This window comes from Arvicanthis niloticus, chromosome 2 (genome assembly GCF_011762505.2).
Source record: "Arvicanthis niloticus isolate mArvNil1 chromosome 2, mArvNil1.pat.X, whole genome shotgun sequence".
Taxonomy (NCBI): Eukaryota; Metazoa; Chordata; class Mammalia; order Rodentia; family Muridae; genus Arvicanthis; species Arvicanthis niloticus.
The window spans coordinates 133,196,753-133,202,610 of record NC_047659.1 but is presented as its reverse complement, the minus strand read 5'-3'; positions in this window follow the sequence as shown (position 1 = coordinate 133,202,610).

The following is a 5,858-nucleotide window of genomic DNA, read 5'->3' as shown; positions in this document are numbered from 1 at the left end:
AGCAGGGCTCTGCCAGTCGTCTTGTTTGCCTGCGCTGGCCCCTTGCCTTTACCACGATTGCAAGCCAATCCCAGTGCCCAGCCCCACCACCTGGGAGTCCTCAGGCAGAGAAAGGCACAGGTGGCTGGCATCTCCCACCTTGCCTCGGAGGAAGGTCAGAGGTCTGGGGCATGGCAGCCAAGGCAGATCGTGATGGCGTCCTTCAGAAGAGGCAGAGTGCAGGTTCGGATATCAGGTCATTCATTTTCTCTCTATAGAAAATGGGGACAACTCCCTCTTGGAAGTGATTAAAGGAGAAGGCTTTGTGTGGTTTGAATACGAACTAGAGAATTTGTATACTCAACCACCCTGTTTCGAGGTTTTTAAAGAGTTTTGAGACTGAGAAGATGGCCCAATGGGTAGAAGCCTCCATGCAAGCATGAGGACCCTAATGCCCATATAAAAGCTAAGTGTGATGGTGAGGGGGTCCTGTGACCTTAATCCCTGAGGAGGTGGAGACATGGGTACTGTGTGCTCATGATGTAATTCATGCATTCGGGCAAAATATTCATACACTTGAAATAAAAAGAAATCTTAATGGATACAAATAAAATAAAAATGCACCATTACCCAGGAGACCCCTAACACTTAGGTCTGTTCTACATTCTTTTTTAAAAAGATTTATTTTTATTTATATGAGTACACTGTAGCTATCTTCAGACACACCAGAAGAGTGCATTAGACCCTATTACAGATGGTTGTGAGCCACTATGTGCTTGTTGGGAACTGAACTCAGGACCTCAGGACCTCAGGAAGAGCAGTCAGTCCTCTTAAATGCTGAGCCATCTCTCCAGATCCTGTTCTACATTCTTAAGCACAAGCTATTATAGATTTAAAAAAAAAAACTATTATTTTAAGATTTTGGTTTGGTTTGTTTTTTTTCAAGACAGGGTTTCTTTATGTAGCCTCATTTGTCCTGGAACTCACTCTGAAGACCAGGCTGGCCTCGAACTCAGAGATCCTTCTGCCTCTCCCTCCATAGTGCTGGAATTAAAAGCATGTGCCACTACCACCCCACTTTAAGATTATTTTTAAAATGATATATATGTGTGTGGGTTATTTGCGCATGAGTGCATACACCCGTGGAGGTCAGAGGTGTTGGTCCTCCATGGAGCTGGGGTTGTTACAGGAGGTTGTGAGCTACCAATGTAGGTTCTGGGAACAAATTTAGGCCCTCTGCAAGAGCAGCATGTACTCACCACTGAGCCATCTTTCCAGCTCCTTCTTTTTTTATTGAGGATTTCATACACATATTTTAATCATGTCCATCTTCTCTCCCCTCTCCAACTTCCTCCAAACCTCCCTTCCATGTTTCCTCCTGACTTGTCTTTTTTTTTTTTTTTTTTTTTTTTTTTTTTAATAGCCCGCTGATTTCAATAGTGGTGCCCATATATGCATGAGTGTGGAGCCATCTACTGGAGCACAGTCAACTTTCCAGGGGCCACACCCCGAACAAACACTGACTCTCCTCCCCTCCCTTCCCCTCCCTCCTCTCCCTCCCCTCCCCTCCCCTCCCCTCCTCAGCCAGTAATTGTGCCGGCAACCACAGCTGCTGGGAGTTCATGAACGTAGCAGTCATACTGCAGAATTTGATCCATACCCTTGTTAGAAATCATACATGTCTTACCCAACCATAAAATTCTTAAGAATTTCTCAGCTGGCTCTCACACCGTGTGGAATAAATAACTTCCCATTCTTCCCTTCATCTTCAAGGTGTGTTTCTAAATCTAAAACCCTGAGGTGATCATATCATCTGTTTAATGAAATTGTCTTACAGAGGGCAGACAGTATAGGCGAGGTCCTGGACTATTATTCCGTAACTAAACAGGATGGGTTTGCATACTGATGAGAAAAGCTCCCCCCATCCCCCAAAAATCAATTGCCTTGTAGCAGAGTGATTTGTTTCTAAAGCAATGCCCTCTTTGGATGAAGTAAGTATGGGGGTTTTTATACAAGACTGTATATATACTGGAGTAGGTGGCTCCCTCCTAAGTACACTCAGGTAAAGTATTCTCCTTAGAACACTCAGTTTAAGATGATGAAATGCATGTGTAAGATTAAAGCAATGGATAGCAATGCATCTGGACATATTCAGGTTGCACTATGAAGTTTTAACATATCATCAACATTTTGAAGTTACAGTGATGGGGAATCCCATACCTTGAAGGTTCCTGCCTTGCCTATTGGCTAACAATCCCATGACAATGGGGCTATAGAGAAAACCTTGAGGAAGCACTTCAGAGGTTGTTCCTGCTGAGTAAGAGTTGGTCTGACCATCCAGCAGCTAGGGCAGTTGTGTAAGCATTGGTGAGGGGAGAGCTCACTACTTCCACTGGCAAAAGAGCGATGTTGGGTATAGCATGGGCAGGGTAGCAGTATTCTATTTAGCTGTCTATAATTCAGCCATTCTCCGTGAACTGTTGGGCTCTTTTGCTGTAGCACATACATTCATTTGTTAATTTATTCATTCTGTGTATGCACACCCATGCATGTGTTGTGTGCACAATGGTATGTATGTACAAGTCAAAGGACATGTGGAAGTTGGTTTTCTCCTTCCAGCATGTGGCCCTTGTAGATCAAACTCAGATCCTCAGGCCTGGCAGCAGGAGCCCCCACCAATTGAGCCACCTCAATGGCTCAATGCATACAGCTGCTATTGCGACTGCCTGTCTCCCTCCTTCTCCGTATCTCTGTCTCTGTGTCTGTATCTCTCCGGAGTCTCTCTCTCTGTAGTTCTGGAGCTCACTATGTAGACTAGGATGGTCTCAAATGTGCAGGGATCTACCTTCCTTCATGCCTGGCCTCCATCTGGTTTTACTGGACACACACTAGGCTCTCGAAAGGGTTTGGGGCCAAGTGTATGATCAACCCTTTTTAAAAAAAAAAAAATTCTTCATGGTGTCTGTAGTTTTGTCCCACATCCCCGGGCAGCCCATTGTTGGTATCTCTTGCCTGTGGCAGGAGGTTAAACAACAGGCAGGCCTGCTTTAAATTCACATCCAACGGGAACTTTCCCAAGTGGTATGCGGAGTGTGCTCCAGCAGCCCATCTATTATCTGGGGAGAAGTGCACAGAAGCCCAGGGCAGATGATTATCCACCCACATGACAAACTGACTACCTGTACCATTCTCTCAATCTCCCCATCCACCGCTGCTCGCTGTTCTTGGCACCTTTGAGGTTGCTGAGGTACATTTAGCTCCAGAACCTACCACATTAATGAAGGGCAGATAAAGCTGCCATTCTCTGTTATGTTCCTCATTTAAATCTTGGCCACTTCTGAAGGAGGGCTGAGGTGGTTCAGACCTTCTTCCAAAATGGGGTGCAGTCGGAAATCACTGAAACCTCTTCCACGGCAACCCCAATCCCCTCGCTGCCACCATATACCCCGTGAATGAGCTGACACAGGGTTTGAGAGCAGTGGCTCCCAACTTTCCTATCACTGCAGTCCTTTAAACAGCTCATGCTGTGCTGATCCCCAACCATAAAATTATTTCATTGCTACTCCTAACTGTAGTTGTTACTGTTACGAATCATAACATAAATGTCTGATCTGCAACCCCTGTGAAAGGGTCATTCATCCCTCAGACCCACAGCTTGAGAACCACTGTGTGAGAAACTCAAAAGCACCAAATTTAGTTTCCTGTCACCCCCAGCTCAGTGCAAATCCTTCATTTGCCTATTAAGCAATGACCAAAAGCCATCCTTGGGTTTCCCTTTCCCCCAAACCTCTCAGGTGTCTTAACATTTACTCTATGTGCGTGCTACTCTTCATCAGACCTGACGACCTCTCCTGTCATACAGGTCACGTCCCACTTCTATCAGCAAACCCACTAAAGGCCACACCAGTCCTGGGGTCACTGCTAAACTAGCTTCTCTCTTGTCAACTGATCAAGGTGGTGAATTGTGCACCAATCAATTCCTCTGCAACAAGTTTTCAGTAATGCCCTTTTCCAAGAAAACCATTTTGTTTTCATTTTAATTTTATATGTATTGGTGTGAGGGTGTTAGATCCTCTGGAACTGGAGTTATAGTTGTGAGCTGCCATGTGGGTGCTGGGAATTGAACCTGGGTCCTCCGGAAGATCAGGCAGTGCTCTTGAGCCCTGAGCTGTCTCTCCAAGCCCCTATAGACTGCTATATTTTTCTTTTTCTTCCTTTGTGTGTGTATGTGTTTTGCCTGTATGAATCTCTGTGAGTTGTGTGCATGCCTGGTCTCTGTAGAGGCCAGAAGAAAACAGCTCCCCTGGAACTGAGTTACAGGCATCAATGATCAGGGAATTCAACGTGGGTCCTCTGAAGACCAGCCAGTAACCCTTACCCGAGCCTCTCCAGCCCCAATGCCTGCCATTTTCAATGCTTTCCAGGTCCAAATATTTGTGGCAACCTCAAGAAATAACAAAGTGTCCCTAATAGTCCACATGAGCCAACAGTCTACAAGGGACATTTCCCTGTTGTCTCAGACAACAGCCTTTTTCTAAAGAAAGAAGGGGTGATCTCCATTTTCATGACATCTATATTTCTACCCCAACTTGCCCTATGCTCCAGTCTTGTAAGACAAACTTAATCTTCTTTGGGGGGTGGGGTGGAAGGTAATATGCACACCAAGGTGCATGTGTGGTCAGAGGACATCTTCCCTACTTTCCTCTATGTGGGTCCTGGGAATCAAACTCGGGTCCTCTGGCTTGGCAGCAGGTACATATTTTGTTTTCACCCATGAAGCCATCTCAGGCTTTCCCCACTCAGGTTGTTCTGAGGTGGAATAATCTGAGCATCATTTTCCTTTCAGGGCTGTCACAAAGGCCACCTCTGCATGTTGAACCATGGACCTTCCCTTCCTCTGTACTACCAACTCTTCCTACAGGTTTCCATGTTTTTGGATCCCAGGAAGAACACATTCAATGTGTACTTACTAAATCAGCTGTATAACAATCCCTCCACCTCATCCCTCCCTTTCTCCCACTTAACACACAGCTGCAAACAGCAGGTAACATCCATGCTTCCCACTATTAATTCCTCCTTTACAAAGGGAAATCCTGGGCCAGCAGCGTGGCCTCAGCCAAATGTCCTTTTACCTACAGCATGGGCCATGCAACTGCCACTACTGCCTGCTTACAATCCTGACCCACAAATACCTTCTGAGACTGTAACATACTTTCTTGTCCACCAGCTGCTTGAGGGGAGGGAGTGCATCACTTACCTGGAAGACCCTATTACAGAGGCAGACACCCACTTTGGGGTTTCCCTGACCCTTGGCTCAGTTGTATGTCTTATCACCTATAGCTGGGGCCATTAACTGCTCCTTGCAGACTCATCTTTGGTTTTGGTGAATGGAGAATCACAGGGTTTTTTCCTAGGGAGATACAGAGACACATCTATTCACTCCAGATAGGGAAGATAAGAGACTGAAGAAAGGATTCCATCCAAGTCCAGTTTGGCAAACCAGTTGAGTTTTATTGGGTTACTGACAGGAGGGAGCATGGCAGGTTCTAAGGCAGCTGCATCATTGGCAGGTCCCCTGCACCTAAGAGTGGCTTTGCCACTAGCAATGCTGCCATCTGTGACTATCCAAAGTGCTCATGAAATCGTGTGGAATACGCCCCACCCCCTCAAGGTCTTGCATAGGTGATCATGGCTGCTCTGGTCCAAGCCGGCAATGATCACATCCAACGTAACAGAGACAGCTGCCTAAGACATCTCTACTGCTGGTTCTAAAGGGTGAAGTAAAACCATTTACTCTTTGGAGAAAAGGCCCAAAACAGATGGGATCGGAATGGTCCTGAGCACGACAGATGGTAGTGAGACATCAATCCACAGGCAAC